Raw genomic sequence first — 19,130 nt, 5'->3', positions numbered from 1 at the left:
CAATAAACTCATAGTTAATGCATATTTTGCTACATATAATGAGTTATGTTACATTAGGGCTATGGCGACATTAATATATTTACTAAGTATGATTTTTTTTTCCCTTTCTGAATTATTTCAAGTAAGATCAAAATAAAGTAACCCAAGTCTTATTGATGCACTAGCCTAGGTTGTCAGAAGATTCATTTGATAGCTAAGTATTGGTAACTGGTTTTGTATACCCTTGTATGCTTTTGAAATGTCTCTCTCAGCAAACCACAAATAACTACATATTATGGATATTTTGGATTCCTAGCAAATTGCTAAAATGTCAAATTTAACATTTGTGCATTCCAGAGGTCTTGATAAATTTGCAGGTAGTTCTGTCCATATTTGTATGTGTTTGTATATGTGTAGGTATATTTGAATTTTTAAAGGTATACAATGAGCATATTCTTTAAAATAATTTTGAGTATTTTATACGCTGAGTTCATGTTTTAATGTTGCATATAACCTTGTTTTATTTTGATAAAATTGGTAAATGTGATACTTAAAACCATGTGTTCAGGAAAACCATGTACACACTATTTCAAAGTTTTTTAAATCAATTTAAAGATTTAATATAATATATAAATGTAAATTACATAGCAGATCTGGAATGATTATGATAATTACTATTTTAATACAGAACTATCACTTAAAAAAGCATTACTGAGCATCCATTTAAAATATTTGTGGCCAGTTGGTTTTTACTTCTTTTAAGAATTACTTAGCATAAGTACTAGAAGAATTAAATCTTAAACTTATATATAGTCTGTGGAACAATTCTTCATTTAAAACAACTATTTGATTCAAATTGCTCAGTATAAAAACTGTAAAAAATGCCATACCTACTGTAGATATTCTTGCTTGAATTTTCAGATTTTGCAAATAATAGCAGTGAAGTAAATCATTTTATGTTTTATTTTTATGACATCACAGTGTATGCAATTAGTAAAGAAAAAATAAATACCACCCACAATTCCTAGACAAATCATAAATTGTATATGAAGTTCACTGGAGATATTTGCAAGTCATTTTGAGTGACTCAATTTTATGACTGCCTGGGGACAACTACTTTTGAGAAACACGCTGTGAGTCAGCTATCCAAATATTTTAAAAATGTAAAAAGCTGTTAATACTCATTTGATGTAGAAAACTATTTTCCAGTTTTGGTATTACAGTTCAGTTTTTGAATAGTTATATCTCAAGACATATGACACATTAAGCTAGTTTCAGTGATGATTCATATACCAAGATATTAAAAAATGGAATTTATAATTTACAAAGATCTTTATTTTAGTGAAAAATTGAGTTGATATTTATTTAGAAAGGGTTTGAACTGCCAAACAGTGGATTCATTAAAATATCTCAGACTATTTTACTAGAATATATCCTTAAACTAGCTTGACTGAATTCAGAAAATTGTCCAAATAGTTTAATGTTGCGTTTGACCTTAATATCAGTCTACAAATATTTGAAGATATATTCAGTGTTGACCTGAAACTAATAGACTACCAGATATTTCTCCAGCAAAGATGGGTTTAGTTAGGATCAACAGAGAATTGCAATTCAGTGTCAGCGACCCTGGCAAGCCACATGCAAGTCTCCACACAGCAAGAGAAGGAGAACACTTTTACAGAATGAAAGAGGAAGTCAGGAGTCAATCCTAACTTCAATCTCGGTCTCCCACTTCATCTTCCCACCTACGTCCACACATCCATGCTCTATATCTGCATCTCTATTCAATTCAGTTGCTCAGTCATGTCCGACTTTTTTGTGACCCCATGGATTGCAGCACATCAGCTTCCCTGTCCATCACCAACTCCTGGAGCTTGCTCAAACTCATGTCCCTTGACTCAGTGATGCCATCCAACCATTTCATCCTCTGTTGTCCCCTTCTCCTGCCTTCAATCTTTCCCAGCATCAGGGTCTTTTCTAGTGAGTCAGTTCTTTGCATCAGGTGGCCACAGTATTGGAGCTTCAGTTTCAGCCTCAGTCCTTCCAATGAATATTCAAGACTGATTTCCCTTAGGACTGACTGGTTTGATCTCCTTGCAGTCCAAGGGACTCTCAGGAGTCTTCTCCAACACCACAGTTCAAAAGCATCAAAATATGACAAAACGTGGTCCACTGGAGAAGAGAATGGCAAACCACTTCAGTATTCTTGCCTTGAGAACCTCATGAACAGTATGAAAATGCAGCCCTATTCCTGCCCTGCAAATTAAGTTCATCTGTACAGTTTTTCTAGATTGTACACACATGCATTAATGTATGATGTTTGTTTTCCTGACTTCACTTAGTGTGACAGATTCTAGGTTCATGCACATCTCTACAAATGATGTATAATGTTGTTCTTTTTAATGGCTGAGTAATAGCCCATTGTGTATATGTACTACATCTTATTTATTCATTCCTCCTTTGATGGACATTTAGGTTGCTTCCATGTACTGGTTATTGTCGATGGCGCTGCAATGAACACTGGCTGAGTAATAGCCCATTGTGTATATGTACTACATCTTATTTATTCATTCCTCCTTTGATGGACATTTAGGTTGCTTCCATGTACTGGTTATTGTCGATGGTGCTGCAATGAACACTGGGATTCATGTGTCTTTTTAAATTATGGTTTTCTCAGGGTGTATGCCCAGTAGTTGGATTTCTGGGTCATAGTGTAGTTCTATTTATAGTTTTTAATAATGGTTTTTAATAGGAACAAATAGACCTTTGAAATATTGGAGTATCTCTCCTTTTAGCAGTTGTGACTCTAAAGAAGCAGGAGTCAAGCGCATTGAGTATCCTTTCATTATCTCAAAAGGTGAGCATTTGAGTTTGAAAATTGGTGAATCTGGGATACAGAAGGACCAACACAGTGCTTTTGGACAAGATATTTGGAGGGCCTCTACAAATTTTGGCAATTGAGTGTTAATGATGGAATTAGATTGCTCATCTTAACCAGAAAATTGGTGCAACAATCCACACCAGTACGAATGTTATAAAACCAGCCAAACAGCAGAGACTTGTCAATGTACCTGGCCAATGAAATAGATTACTCAAATACTGTGAAGTTCAAGAGGAGTTCTTCTAGGAAGGAATCATCTTTCCCAACTTTAGTCACAGAAAAGACAGTAACCAGTCTACAGGAGAACATTTCAGTCCAGTGTGGAAACATATAGACCATGACTGAAATATTGATATCTATTAGACAGAGGAAATTGTATGAAGTCCAGTTGCGAAACCTCATATAGACCATTTGGCAAAATACCTGAGAACAGTAGGTATTTGAATATCTGAGAGTAGTAGGAATAGACTTCCCTGGCTTGTATTTGGACAAGTGGGACAAGTGAGGTAGGCACTGCTTGTAGTCTTGTTAATGTTTCCCTACCAATATTGATTCATGAAAGTTTTTTGGTCAGTAGTTGCTGCTGCTGCTGCTAAGTCGCTTCAGTCGTGTCCGACTCTGTGCGACCCCATAGATGGCAGCCCACCAGGCTCCCCCGTCCCTGGGATTCTCCAAGCAAGAACACTGGAGTGGGTTGCCAGTTCCTTCTCCAGTGCATGAAAGGGAAAAGTGAAAGTGGAGTTGCTCAGTCATGTCTGAGTCTTAGCGACCCCATGGACCTCAGCCCACCAGGCTCCTCCGTCCATGGGATTGTCCAGGCAAGAGTACTGGAGTGGGTTGCCATTGCCTTCTCTGTTTGGCCAGTAGACCCATGGTTTAATGCATGTACAGTGGTGAGGAGTGGGTATTTTAGAGTCTCAGGTAGGACTGGGTTCTTATTGGTCCAAACTAGAGCTTTATCTTTTTATCAAACCAATAGTTGGTGCATTTCCAATCTTATTTTTTGCTTTTCTGAGGCCAATTGCTGGACTCTCTAGACAGTTTTACTAAATTATAATTTGGATAATTTGGAAATACCTTTTGAACCATGACAGATGCTTGGCTGCTGTTGGTCCCTTTAAGGACAACATTCCTTGCAGAAGTATTACCAAGACCATTCCTCTTAGCTTCAAGAAATTTAAGTTTAGAATATACCAGACTCTTAATAATAGCTAAAGTGGCAGGTAAGATGTTTATATGCAATAATTCCTGACCATAGGCTCCATTTTAAATTTTATTTCCACTAGAAATAAGGAGGCCATTTTGCTTCCACAACCTTCCAAAGTTGTGAGCTACTTCAAAAGCGTTTCTACTGTCAGTATAAATATTGGCAGTTTTGTCCTTGGCTTAAGTTCAAGCTCATGTTAAGAGCATGTAGTTCATCCTGTTGAGCTGAAGTAGCCACAAATTAAAGATGCTGCCTCAGCAACATCAAAACAAATGATAGCATACTCAGCACACTATTTGCCATTGTCACCTTTAAAATAATAACCATTGGTGGATCTTGAAATGTCAACATTATCCAGTGGAATTTACTGTAGATCATTATGAGGAGACAGGAGGTGGTCCACCAGTGTTAAGCAGTCGTGAGGAACCTTGTGGGTGATGGAGGGGGAAAAGAGTAGCCAGGTTAAGGTTATTATAACAGAAAAGAGTTATGTGAAGGGCAGTTAACAAAAGGGCTCCATAGAAGGTAAGATGAATGTATTCAGGAGAGGATTCAGGAGAGCTTCTACTGTATCAGATACAAAAATGTTTAAACAGATCACACAAAAATTTTCTTGGTAGCCTTAACCGAATGGACAGTAGTCTATATGGCAGTAAGGCAAGGAGGTATGCTAGTGTCACAGGGTCTGGTTGCTAGCTTTAATACTTCATAGGTTAATGATGGTGTCTGTGTTTTTGGGTGAGCAATCCAAAGGTGTTCCCTTCCTTTTCATTTGTAAAAAGGAAAACTAAATCTGATCATTCTGATGCCCAAATGTCAGTGACTTCATCCAACTCTCCTTTAGGACCTGAAAACTGTGTCTTCCAGTTCATCCCCTAAGATTGGATTAAATTGAGTTGGGATTATTAGTTATCTGTTTTATACATAGTGTATGTATGTCAATATATGTATGACAATACCAATCTCCCAATTCATCCCAGCTTCCCTTTCCCCCTTAGTGTTCATCCATTTGTTCTGTATGTCTGTGTCTCTATTTCTGCCTTGCAAACAGGTTCATTTGTACCATTTTTATAGATTCCACATGTGTGTATTAACATATGATATTTGTTTTTCTCTTTCTGACTTACTTCACTCTGTATGACAAGACTCTAGGCCCATCCACATCTCTACAAATGACCCAGTTTCATTCCTTTTTATGGCTGAGTAATATTCCATTGTAAGTACCACATCGTCTTCATCCATTCATCTGTGATGGACACTTAGGTTGCTTCCATGATCTGGCTGTTATAAATAGTGCTGCAGTGAACATTAGGTCCATGTGTTTGTTTTTGTTTGTTTGTTTATCTTTTTTCAGGTTACCTGCCCAGTAGAGGGATTGCTGGATCAGATAGTAAATCTATTTTTAGTTTTCTAGGGAAGCTCCATACTGTTTTGCATAGTGACTGTGTATCAATTTACATTCCCCCTGACAGTGCTAGAGGGTTCCCTTTTCTCTACACCCTCTCCAGCATTTATTGTTTTTAGATTTTTTTATGGTGACCATTTTCACCAGTGTAAGGTGATATCTCATTTTGGTTTTTATTTGCGTTTGTCTAATATTCTCTAATAATTAGTGATGTCGAGCATCATTTCATATGCCTCTTATGCCTCTTTCATAATCATGACTGGTCTTAGTTAATCTTAAAATCATATTTTGCAGAGAGGCAATTTTAGGCTTCTTATAACCTTGAAAACCTCAAAATACCAATCAAAATAAGTATTCCAATCACTTCTGGAAATTTTTAAACTAGTTCAATTTTAAGAAAATGAAGTTTGGGGATTTCAAAAGTTCCCCATCCTTGCCGTTGAGATTCTATTTAAATTGCCTTTGGTCAGGTCTGTCTATTTATTTAGAAATGTACATGAGGAAGGACCCTTGTTTTTAAACATAAAATCAACCAGAGTCTCAGTAGATAAGGCACTCTCAAAATATTCATAGTTAAGTGACTGGGATGCCATTTCCTAGAGGATTTTCCTCTAGAGCAAAGAAAATTTTCAAATAATTTAAACAGTTTGAAACACAAATGGTTTAATTCAAAAATCTTACAAGTCAGTCCTTAGAAGATAGCTTGGTCCTGAAGGAGCTAGACTGAAGGCTTTGGTTTTTTAGCCAGTCTTCAGAGCACAGCCCCCAAAGGAATAGGCCAAAAGTTGAAAAACCAGAAGTTTCATCTGAAGCAACCCCGTCCTGAAAGAATTGATCCAAAGGCCATTTTCAGCCAGCTTTGGCTGAAATAGTCTGATCTCAAGATCAGACCAAAGTGTCAAAGGAGTAGTCACATACAGAACAAAACATTAACCAGAAAGACAAAACCTTTAAATAGATCCTGGAGAAAGCCTTCAGGGCTTCAGACACTAAAGGATGTGAGCCCGAATCCAGGGGAAAGATACACATTCAAACTCCAGGGTTGGAGAGAAATGCAGTGAGTGACAATGGGCTCAATTGTGGGTACCACCCTTGTTTGTTCACCAGCCCTGGAGCCATAGGGAGTCTCCTCTGGTTTCTGAAAGAACCACCAGAATTTTGACCTGAAAGAAATAGACCGGCAGTTATTTCTCCAACAGAGATGGGTTTATTCTGGATTAACAGAGAATTGCAATTCAGTCTACAACCATAATCAGCCATAGGCAAGTCCCTGCACAGCAAGGTAAGGGTACACTGTCATAGAGAGAAAAAGGAAGCTGGGAAGGCAGGGACAAAAAGTCCATGGCTTTTCATTGGCTGAGTTGTTGCTATGAAAGAAAGAGGGTCTTTAAAAAAAAAGCAAAACTTTATTTTATTGTGGAGTTTAGCCGGTTAACAATGTTGTGATAGTTTCAGGTGGATAGCAAAGAGACTCAGTCATGCATAGACATGTCATCTCTGCTGTCAGTGCAGGGTGTGAGAGCTCTCCCTTTTGCTGTCTGACTCTGCTTAATTGAGGTTTCTTTTTATTAATTTTTTTTACAAGAGGAATAACTCTAAATAAATATCTCATGTTTCTAAAGAGAAGAAACTAACTATAAAATGTGTTTTCTTGAAGGCAATTGTGATGAAACATCAGGACAATTTGAAATTAAGTTTGAGAATGTCCATCTCTGGAGGTGTTGATCAATTTGCTTATTTACTTAATATACTTAGCTTATTAAATTTTATAATACATTTATATATTATATTTAATTATTGATGGCCATAAATAATAGAATCACAAATTATCATGGTATTTGATATTTTAAGTACAATCAAGGCTGAATGAAGCAGTTATAGTGAAAGTCACTCAGTCGTGTCTGACTCTTTGTGACCCCATGGACTTAGTCCTTGGAATTCTCCAGGCCAGAATACTGAAGTGGGTAGCCTTTCCCTTCTGCAGGGGATCTTCCCAACCCGGGGATCAAACCCAGGTCTCCCACATTGCAGGTGGTTCTTTACCAGCTGAGTCACAAGCAGTTACCAAATTTATTACTTTTTTTTTTGAAGGCTCTCAGGTTCTATGATTCTTATGTTTGAATTGATATAAGTATAAATAAAATTCCAGACAGCTGTAACCAACCCTCTCTCTCCTTTGCCCATCCTCCATAAATTAAAAAATAGTGCCGTGTCATAAAATTATATTCAGAACTTTGAGAAAAATGGCTAGCAACTTGTGTTGATGGATCAGCAATAGGGATTTGTTAGCATGTTTCTCAACTGTCATGGGTCTAATACTTTTTAAATTGACATAGTTTGAATTTAAGAAATGAGGCCTACATATTTCTGCTTCAGAAAGCAAGTAAATGGGTGTCATTTTGTTTGGTTTTCTATCTAAAGGTTTAAAAATAATATTTAACTAATAGAGAAAGGGAGAAGGACAGAGAGTCTGTATAACGAAACTAAGGAAACCCATTAAGTGATATTAAGCACATTATTTTAGCAATTAATATGCTGATGTGTGCCAAATGCTGTTCTGTGTGCTGAGGATATAGCAGTAAACAAAACTAAGTCTCTGCTTCATGAAATATAGAACAAATTAAAAAATGGAGAATGGTAAGGAGTAAAGAAAGATTAATAAGAGAAATCCTTTGTAGGAAACTTGCATTTGAGTTACTTAAGTGGACCTTAAGCACCTAAATATTATAATTTCATTTTCCTAATATACAGAGCTGTAACATATTTTCTAGAATCTTGAAACAGACAATGCCAGAAATATAGCAGACATATGGCTATATAAAACTCCATGAAGATGCAAAAGCAAATGCATAGATGTATGTTTGCCTGTGCCTGTGTGCATGTGTGTGTAATTGTATCATTTTTTGAAAAGTGCTCAAACTGTATTTCCATGATATCCAGCAAAAATCACAACCTGATTTGCAAAAGTCGTCAGTAGTCAATGCTATCCTCTGGCTCTAGGCTTTCCTGAAGTAGAGAACACAATATGATCATGATTAAGGAGGTACTGACTCGATTCCATTATATGCAAAACAAATAGGAGGAACAAAAACCCAACTTTGGGGAAACTTTTCAAGTAATAAGGGGGAAAATCTCTAGGTATGGAGCCAAAGAACGTAGGTTTAAGATCTGACTCTGTGGCTTCTTATTGGATCTTGGGTTTAAGCCATTAATTTTCTAAGCCCCAATTTCCATTTACTGATGAACTCAGGTTGTGGTTGTTCAGTCGTTCACTCATGTCTGATTCTTTGCAACTCCATGGACTGCAGCATGCCAGGCTTAACAATCCTTCACTATTTCCCAGAGTTTGCTCAAACTCATGTCTGTGGAGTCGATGATGCCATCCAACTATCCCATCTTCTGTCGCCTCCTTCTCCTCCTGCTCTCAATCTTTTCCAGAATCAGGCTCTTTGCATCAGGTGGCCAAAGTATTGGAGGTTCAACTTCAGCAACAGTCCTTCCAATGAATATGCAAGGTTGATTTCCTTTAGGATTGACTGGTTTGATCTCCTTGCTGTCCAAGGGACTCTCAAGAGTCTTCACCACCACAGATCAAAAGCATCAATTGCTCAGCGCTCAGCCTTCTTTATGATCCAACTCTCACATCTATATGTGACTACTGGAAATACCATATCTTTAACTATATGCACCTTTGTTGGCAAAGTGATGTCTCTGCTTTTTCATGTCTATCTAGGTATGTCATAGCTTTTCTTCCAAAGAGCAAGCATCTTTTAATTTCATGGCTGAAGTCACCATGCTCAGTGATTTTGAAGCCCAAGAAAATAAAGTCTGTCACTGTTTCCATTTTTTTCCCCATCTATTTGCTGTGTAGTAATGGGACCACATGCCATGATTTTTGTTTTTTGAATGTTGAATTTTAAGCCAACCAGCTTTTTCGCTGCCCTCTTTCACCTTTTTCAAGAGGCTCAAGTAATCAATTAACCCACCAATCCCTGTCATTTAACTAATATAGACTTAGCCTTGAGAACAAGAAAATGGATATGATATCACTGACTGTAAGGAGTAAAAGGAATATATTTACGTAAACAATAAATTATAATATTGTATGGACACATCAAAAATGATGAAGGATAAAATTGTGCTGAGTTCCTAGTGAAATTTTTATATTCATTATCATTCTATAGAATTCTTTCATATCCTTCCTTTTTTTTTTTTTGACTAAGCAAGGAAACTTTTAAAGCAACTAGCTTCTCGCTTTACTCTGCCATTCTTTTTGAATAAGAAATTAACAGTAATTATTGGGTGAATATTTATAAAATAGCTGTAGGCAATTAAAAATGTTAAGGTTCTTTAGCATTTACTTGTATTCAGACATTTAATAGCACTTTAAGTTCTGGTATTGAGTTATTTGAAGGTTATAATGCAGCTGGCATTTAAATATATTTCATCAGGGGAAAAATGAGAAAATAGGAAATTTATTTCAGCTATTTATATCCCAGACCAAATAGCTGCTTCTTATGTATGCGTACTTGCAAGCTGATAAAGAGAAAAAGAGTCTAGCACACTTGCATTATTAGTGCAAATAAGCTGTAGCATACAAATTCTGAATAAGATGCTCTCAAAGGACAAAGACTTTATTTACTTTATCACACAGAAGTAAACCATAGTATATATTTTTTCTGTGGTCAATCTCATAAGTGTACCTGTCCATTTATATGGATTGCCTTTCCCATGAATTAAAATACAATAAATGTAGCATTGATTGCACAAGGAGACATGGAAATGAGAATATTAATTGGATTTCTGATCTGTGTTCCCTATCTTTTTAATTTGAGAATTGCTACAACTTTCATATGCTGGCAAAAATTTGCCTGTGAAGATAATAATAATAATTTCTCTAATACTTTGATTTATGTAATGTGCTCATGTGTAGAATTAATTTCACTTCCCCAATTAGAAGTAGTGTGTAAGTACTCTGTGTGTTTGTATCTGCGTGTACATATGTATATATATATTTGTATATTACAAGAAGTTAGAGATGACAAGTACTGTTACTTTCCTTTCAAGTAAAAAATAATTTTCTTTCAAGAAAATTGAGTAAAACATATCTAGGTATGTTTTCAGGGACACATTTGTATAAAAGCATGCTGCATAACTCCATTTACACTTGAACTATCCCTTAACAGTCTCCTTATTTAATTTTCTGACACTATTACTTTGAATCTTTAAAAATTATAGCAAAATATATAAAATATAAAGTTGACCATCTTAACTACTTTTAAATATATAGTTCAATAGTATTAATTATGAAGGCAGTCAGATGTGCCGTATCTAAATAAACCACTTTGGCATGAAGATTATTTTGAGCTAAAGGCAATTGAGGAAAAAGAGACACAGGAAAAGCTCTCTTCCCTCCCTCATCTGCCCCAAAGAAAGGCAGGTTTCCCTTGTGACAGTGTGGTGCCCCTGTCTCTTGAACAAGAAAGGAAACAACAGCTTTTATCACTCATGGTGGAAATGGCACTGAGATGACTCTGCATAAATTCAACTTTACTAAATAACCCTCATTTTCCATTAGTTCCCCTCATATATTTGTTTTTCCACATTTTATCATCCCTTCAAGCTCAAATACTTTTTCCTTTGTCTTTTTTTCCCTTTGTTAAAATGACATCTTAAGTCTCTGAGTCTAACCACTTCTTTTCGGTCTTCTTTTATTTTCTAAAAAGCCTCCATATACATTAAAAACTAAAACATTAACATCAAAATGAATCTTAGATGCCTTTTCCCAAGTTATTCTTTGGTCAGTTTAGTTTGCAGTCCTGGTTTATTAACCCAAGAGGAAATCCAAAGTCTTTCACTAGCCTACAAATACATTCACACTGTGGTAGGGCCAATCTCCAGAACTCTTTTTGTCACGCAGAATTGAAACTCTGTACCCATTAAACAGCTCCATATTCTCCACTATCCCTGGACACTGACAATCGCCATTCTAATCTCTGTCTCTATGAATTTGGGTACGCTTTATATATAGCTGAAATCATACATCATTTGTCCTTTGACTGGCTGACTTAGCATAACGTCCTCAAGGTTCATCCATATTGCAGCATGTGTCAGAAATTCCTAACTTTTTTAAGGTAAATAATATTCCACTATATGTATATACCACTTTTGTTTATCCATTAATCTGTCAAGGACACTTGGTTTGCTTCTACCTTTTGGCTACTGCGTATTATCCTACTATGAGGATAGCCAGCTGTGAAAATATCTCTTTGAAATCCTGTTTTCAATTCTTTTGAATATACTTTGAATAGAAATGCTGGTTCATATGCCAATTCTGTGTTTTGAGGATGCACCACACTGTTTCCTATAAAAGTTGTACCATTTTGTCTTGTTTTTATTAAATTTTGTTGACATGAAAAAAAGTCCATGACTTATTTTTAAATGAGAAAAACAAATTGCAAGGCAGTTAAAAAGCAAAAGACAAGTGAGGAAAGTAAAATTATTAATCACTTCTAGCTTAGAAACAGAGGCCAACCTCATCTCATCACCTCTGTAATATTTATTTAACTCCTACCTCCAACTGGACCTATATACTGAACTTTTTGTTATGATGAAACAAATATTTCACTATAGGCATGTGGAGAAAGTTGTCCAGAAGTAGCTGAGGTAGCTTGGTTGTGAGAGGCTTAGTCCAAAGACCTAAAGATCCCTGGTTTGATCCCAGGTTTTGGTAGCTGTTTTATTATTTTTATTTATTTATTTTTTATTGAGACATAGTTGATTTACAGTATCATATTAGTTTCTGTTGCACAGTACAGTGATTCAGTATTTTTATAGGTTATGTTCCATTGAAAATTATTACAAGATAATGACCATAATTCCCTATGCTATATAGTATAGCCTTGCTGCTTATGTGTTTTATACACAGCAGTTCTCTTTATCTCATACCCCTAATGGGCCCCTTCTCTCTTCCTTCTCCTCACCAGTAACAACTAGTTTGGGTTTCTAGTCTATTTCTATTTTCTATATACATTCATTTCTATTATTTTTTAGATTCCACATATAAGTGATATCAGGGCTTCCCTTGTGGCTCAGCTGGTAAAGAATCCACCTGCAATGCGGGAGACCTGGATTCGATCCCTGGGTTGGGAAGATCCTCTGGAGAAGGGAAAGGCTACCCATTCCAGTAGTCTGGCCTAGAGAATTCCATGGACTATATAGTTCATGGGGTCGCAAAGAGTGGGACACTACTGAGTGACTTTCACTTTCACTGTAAGTGATATCATACACTATTTGTGTTTCTCTGACTTTTTTCACTAAGCATAATATTCTCTAGGTCCATTCATGTTGCTGCAAATGGCAGAATTTCATGTATATATTTATATACATATATATAGAATATTTATATTGTTTTTTCCTATATTTTGTCTGTTGTAAATAGTACTGCTATGAACATTGGGATACATATATCTTTTCAAATTTATGTTTTTCCTTTTTCAAGCTATATATCCAAGAGTAGAATTTTGATAGGTCTATTTTTCATTTTCTGAGGAACCTCCATATTGCTTTTCATAGTAGCTGCACAAATTTATATTCCCACCAAAAAGGTTAAAGGGTTTGCTTTTCCCCACATCTTCTCTAGCATTTGTTGTTTATAGATTTTTGGATGATGGTCACTCTGACAGGTGTGAGGCAATACCTTATTGATGTTTCAATTAGCATTTCACTAATGGTTAGTGATGTTGAACATTTTTTTCATGTGCTGTTAGCCATCTGTATGTCTTCTTTGAAAAAACATCTGTTCAGGTCTTCTGCCCATTTTTGATTGGGTTGTTTATTTCTTGATTTTGAGTCCTATGAGCTGTTTGTATCTTTTGGATATTAGCATTTCATGTATTTTCTCCCATTCAGTAGGTTGTCTGTTCATTTTGTTAACAGTTCCCTTTGCTGTGCGAAAGTTTTGAAGTTTAATTTGGTCCCATTTGTTTATTTTTGTTTTGTCTCCTTTGCTTAGGAGAAAATGGTATGATTTACGTCAAAAGATGTTCTATATTATCTTCTAGGAGTTTTGCGGTTTCAGGTCTCATATTTAGGTCTTTAATCTATTTTTAGCTTATTTTTGTATATGGTATGAGTAAATGTTCTGATCTCATTGTTTTATATGTAGCTGTCTAGTTTTCCCAGCACTGCTTATTGAAGAAACTGTCTTTCTCCATTGTATCAATGTATTCTGGCCTCCTTTGTCATAGATTAATTGCCCATAGGTGTGTGGGTCTATTTCTGGGATCTCTGGTTCCATTGATCTATGTGTCTGTTTTTATGCCAGTACTATGCCGTTTTGAATCTTGTAGCTTTTGTATAGACTGAAGTCAGGGAGTATGACATCTCCAGCTTTGTTCTTTTTTCTCAAGATTGTTTTAGCAGTTTGGAATCTTTTGCAGTTACATATGAATTTTAGGATTATTTGTTCCAAAATTTCATGGATATTTTGATAGGGATTGCTATAGATTACTTTGTGTACTATGGCCATTTTAATAGTAGTAATTCTTCTAATCCAGCAGCACAAGACATCTTCCCATTTTTCTGTGTTTTTATATTTAATTTCCTTCTTCAAAATTGTATATTTTTTCAGAATATAAGTTATATTTTTTCAGAATATAAGTCTTTCACCTCCTTGGTTGAGTTTATTCATAAGTATTTTTAAATGTGATTTTATATGAGATATCTTTTTGCTTTCTCTTTATGATAGTTTATTATAAATATACATAAAAACAACAGAAATTCTATATATTAATCTTGTATTGTAGAACTTTGCTGAATTCATTTATTAGGTCTAATAGTTTTCAACTTTTCTTCATTGAGTGTGATATTAGTGGAATTTGTCATAAATAGACTTCAGTATATTCTTAATCTCTGCATGTTTGTTTTTAACCATTTTTCTTTTTGTAATTGATTTTTAGTTTCATACTATTGTAATTAGAAAAATGCTTCATATAGTTTCTTTTCTGTTAAATTTGTTGGGACTTGTTTTGTGGCTAGCATATGATATATTCTGGAGAATGTTCCACATGTACTTAAAAAGAATGTATATTCTGTTTTTGAATGTAATTTCTGCAGATATCTATTAAATCCAAAATTTTATTGTGTCATTTAAAGCTATTGTTGCCTTATTGATTTTCTATCTGAATGATTTGTTCATTGATGTACACGGGGTGTTAAAGGCCCCTACTATTATTTTAGTATTTTCATTTTATGCCTGTTACTATTGGCTCAATATATTTAGTGCCCCATATTATGTATTAACCAATGCAATATCCTCTTCTTGTATTGATTCCTGTATCGTTATAAAATACCCTTCTCTGTCTTTTGTTATAGTCTTTGTTTTAAAGTCTATTAATATTTTGTCTGAAAATGAGTATTGCTACCTTTGCTTTCCTGTTGTTTCCATTTGCATCAAATATTTTTCATCCTCTCACTTTCAGTATGTCTTTAGCTCCAAAGTGAATCTTTTGTAGGCTGCATATGAAAAGATTATATTTTTTTTATCCAGTCAAGTACCCTTACCCTATGTCTTTTGATTGAAGAATAGCCCATTGGCATTTAAAATATCAATTGATAGGTATGTACTTATTGCCATTTTATAAATTTTTCCAGTTGTTTATGTACTTTTCTGTTCATTTATTCTTTTTTTCTTCTCTTGTGGTTTGATTTTCTTTGATAGCATGCTTCTGTTCCTTTCTTTTCAGTTTTTGTGTATTTATTATAGATTTTCAATTTATGATTACCATGGGGTTCATATTTGTTGACCCACAATTATATCTACTTGTTTCAAACTGGTAGTCATTTAATCTTGCTGGGTAGAATATCCTATACCACAGATTTTTCCCTTTCAGCATTTTGATTATATTATGCTACTGCCATCTGTCCTGCAAAGATTTTGCAGAGAAATTAGGCAATAGCCTTAGGGAGGTTCCCATGTATATAAACCTTTGCTTTTTTCTTGCTGCCTTTAGAATTCTCTCTTTAACTTTTGCCATTTTAATTATGATGTGTCTTGGTGTGGGTTTGGTTGGGTTCATCTTGTTTGGAACCCTCTGTGCTTTCTGTATCTGGATTTATCTTTTTTTTCTCCTTTTTTCTTCAGTTTTGAAAAGTTTTTAGCCATAGTTTCCTCAAGTACATTTTTGATCCATTTCTCTGTCTCTCTTCTGGAACCCTGGTAATGTGAATGTTGCTACACTTAATATTTGAGATCTCTTAAACTGTTTTCAATTTTTATAAATCTGTTTTTCTTTTTGCTGTTCTGATTAAGTGAATTCTGTATTCTGTCTCCCAGATCACTTTTGTGCTCTTCTGTATCACTTAGTCTGCTATTCATTCCTTCTAGTTCCTTGTTAAAGTGCTCACTGTATGCATGATTTTCCTCCTAATCTCATAACATTTTTATTACCAATGTTTTGAATTTTCATCTGGTAAATTATTTCTGTTTCATTATTTTTTCAAAGGTTTTCTCTTATTCTTTCAATTGAGAGTAGTTCCTCTGCCTTTTCATTTTGCTTAACTTTCCCTGCCTCTTTAAGCTTAGGTTAAACATTTACTGATTGTAATCTTGATGGTGGGCTCTTGTGTGAGAGCATCCCTATGCAATCTGCATATGCCAGATACCTCTGAAATGAGAGCTGGATTTGATGTGAGCCTGAAGATAGGTGGGCTAGAGCTGGCACTGGTGTGAGCTGGGACTTCTTTGCTCGGTGACCGTCACCACTCTATAAAGGGTGAGGTCTAATCTCAAGTTGCTAGAGCAGAAACCCTGAGGGATGAGTTTCCTTTAAGTATATGTTTTTCCCTTTCCCTGTACTGGTTCCTTGCCTCAGAGAGTGAGGGTACAGAAACAAGTGGAGCTCATGTAGACACTGAGCTTGGTTTGGCTGCAGATCAAGTTCTGGTTCACTACTTGTACAGGTGACCATGGCTCTGCTCAGATGCAGCCTTGGATCCAAGTTCCTCTTGTCCTTTACAACTGCCCTCAGCCTCCACTGTTGCCACCCTATTAGAGAAGTGTTCTGCAGGGTGAGTGGGGCCTTGTGGACTCTCAGTGTGAATGGGGCAGGTGATCTGCAGTTTAGTGGCTGCCATCAGAGATCTGGGCTGCTTTTATTGCACTGTTTGAGTAATCTTCAACAGCAATGGTGCTGCCTCCCCATTGATGCTAAGCCCTGGGACTGAGTCACATCTGTGTCCCACAGTCAAATCTTCTCCCTCTTCATGGCTGCCCCAAATCCAGTCCTGCTCTGTGATGTGGAGTGGGGCCAAAACTTTCGTCCATCTTGGGCTGAGGTGTGCTGTGGGGCAGTCTCCAGAAACTCAACAGCTTGTAGAGAAGACCTCTTTCCTCCCTGCCTCAAGAGCAAATCAGTGTGCATGCTCCCTATGAGTAGGGTCTGGGATCCCCACAGTGCTTCTGTTAGTCCCAGAGTCCTCCAACCAGCCACGGAGGCTTGTCTGTCTCACATTGGACCCCAGGACTGGGGTGCCCAGGATGTGGTTTGAACTGCTTGATCCTCAGGGTGGCTGTCCCCACTCCCTTGTAATCTCCTTTTTCCTCTGAGTCCTGTTCCAGGGGCACCATTCCCAAACTAATTGCTTTTACTCCCTTCCTCTCTTTTATAACCTTCATTGTACAGGAGTTCATCTGACGGTCTTCAGTTAGTTTTCAGTGGGAACTGTTGCACGCGTAGATGTGTTTTTGATATGTTCATAGTGGGAGATGAGCTTCATGTCCTCTTACTCCATCATCTTGATCAGAACCTTGGGACTGTAACATGTGACATCCCAGTGCACAAGGGTTCCACTTTCTCCACATATTTGCCAACATTAAAAATATATATATATATATATATATAGTAACTATGCTAATAGGTTTGAAATGGTATCTTGTTGTAGATTTGATTTGTGTGATTAGTGATGTTAAACTTCTTATGTGGTTTTTGGCCATTTGTGTATCGTTTAGCGACATGTCTATTCAAGTTCTTTCTCCATGTTTTAATTGAGACTTTGTTGTTGTTGTCCTGAGTTCTATAAATTCTTTATATATTCTGGATATTAACCCTTTATCAGATATATAATTTGTTCTTATTTTCCCCATCTATAGTTCTTCACTCTGTTGATTTTATCATCTGATTAAAAACAAAAGTTATTTTTAAGTAGTCCAGTTTATTTTTATATTTTATCTGTACCTTTGAGGTCATATATAAAAAGTATTGCCAAATCTAATGTCATGAATCTTTTCCACTATGCTTTGTTCGAAGAATTTTAGATCCTATGATTAGGTCTTTGATCTACTTGAGTTAAGTTTTTGTTTGTGATATAAGGTAAGGGTCCAACTTCATTTTTTCAGCACGTATATATACAGTTTTACCGAGAGTTCTTGAAGAGTTCTGTCCCCATTGTGTAGTTTTGGCACTCTTATCAAAAACCATTTGACTATATCTGTAAGGGGTTACTTCTGGGCCCTCTTTTAATTCTCTTGGGCTATGTGTCTGTTTTTATGCCAGTGCTAGAATTTTTTGATTACTGTAGCTTTGTAATAAGTTTTGAAATCCAGAAGTGTAAGACTTCCAACTTTGATCTTTGAACATTTTTTTAAAGATAGAGGCTTTCTTTCCAGAATTTGCAGTTAGAATTTTCAGCTTTCATCCACAGCCTTATCTTTGTATAAAGCAAATTATTAAAATTATTTTATATATTTGCACTTATAAAGATCTAATTGTGTGACCATGAAACTGAAATGATACAGTTCTCCATTAGATAATGTCATACATACATGATAGAAAATGTATTAAAAAGTACAGTATTGGGTTGGCCAAAAATTTCATTTGGATTTTCCATAAAACACCCAAATGAACTTTTTGGCCAACTCAATTCATGGAATTATGAGTTTTTGGGTGGAGCTGAAGTGAAGAGCTTTGTAAGAGGATATTTCCAAATTGGTGACTGACTGAATATAAGGCAAAAGAAAACAGAGAAGCCGAGGATGACTCTATTGTTTTAAATCTGAGTGCATAATCCCATACACACATACACTCTTTCACACATATGGAGGTATACATAACACTTTTAATATGGGTAGTGAAATTAACATGTACATATTAGATAAAACCAGGTGTTGCAGAAACTTATCTTTAGAGGCAGAGTTTCTGCCAGCATATGGAAGTTGTAGTAATTCTTAAACTAAAAGGGAAAGATATGTAACTAAGATTAGAAATCCAATTAGTATTCTCACTTTCTATTTCTTCTTTGTGAAACCATTGCTCCATTTTATCTGCACAGTGTTAGCAAAATTGAGTAAAATATAAATTAAGAAAATTTTGAGATTCTAATATTTCTAAAATCACAAGTCAATTTTCTCATTAAAATGTGTAGTTTTTTCTTACTGCATGGAAAGAATGTGATTTAAAAAGAAAAGACAATTTCTTAAGAAACACTTGCATATTGATTCAACTTAATGAAGTACAAAAGACATTATGTAGTTCTGCTATTGCTAGAAAAATCCTATGCAAAATGAATACATGACTTATGTTTTAAAATATTCCTATTTTTCCATGGGCAGATGTTTTCTGTACATATATTAGTGCGTTAAAGGGAGGCTAAATTGTTCT

General features: G+C 35.6%; 1 protein-coding gene across 19 annotated transcripts in view; it reads left to right on the top strand.

The window, feature by feature from the left end:
• The window catches only part of GALNT13 (polypeptide N-acetylgalactosaminyltransferase 13), a 556,330-nt gene that overhangs the window by 209,936 nt on the left and 327,264 nt on the right, over nucleotides 1-19,130 (top strand). The gene's annotated exons all lie outside the window — the stretch shown is intronic.

The sequence above is a fragment of the Giraffa tippelskirchi genome, chromosome 3, assembly GCF_054371585.1.
Source record: "Giraffa tippelskirchi isolate mGirTip1 chromosome 3, T2T-mGirTip1v1.2.pri, whole genome shotgun sequence".
Classification (NCBI taxonomy): Eukaryota; Metazoa; Chordata; class Mammalia; order Artiodactyla; family Giraffidae; genus Giraffa; species Giraffa tippelskirchi.
Note: the sequence above shows the minus strand (reverse complement) of the source record. Positions and strands in the feature narration are given on the sequence as shown.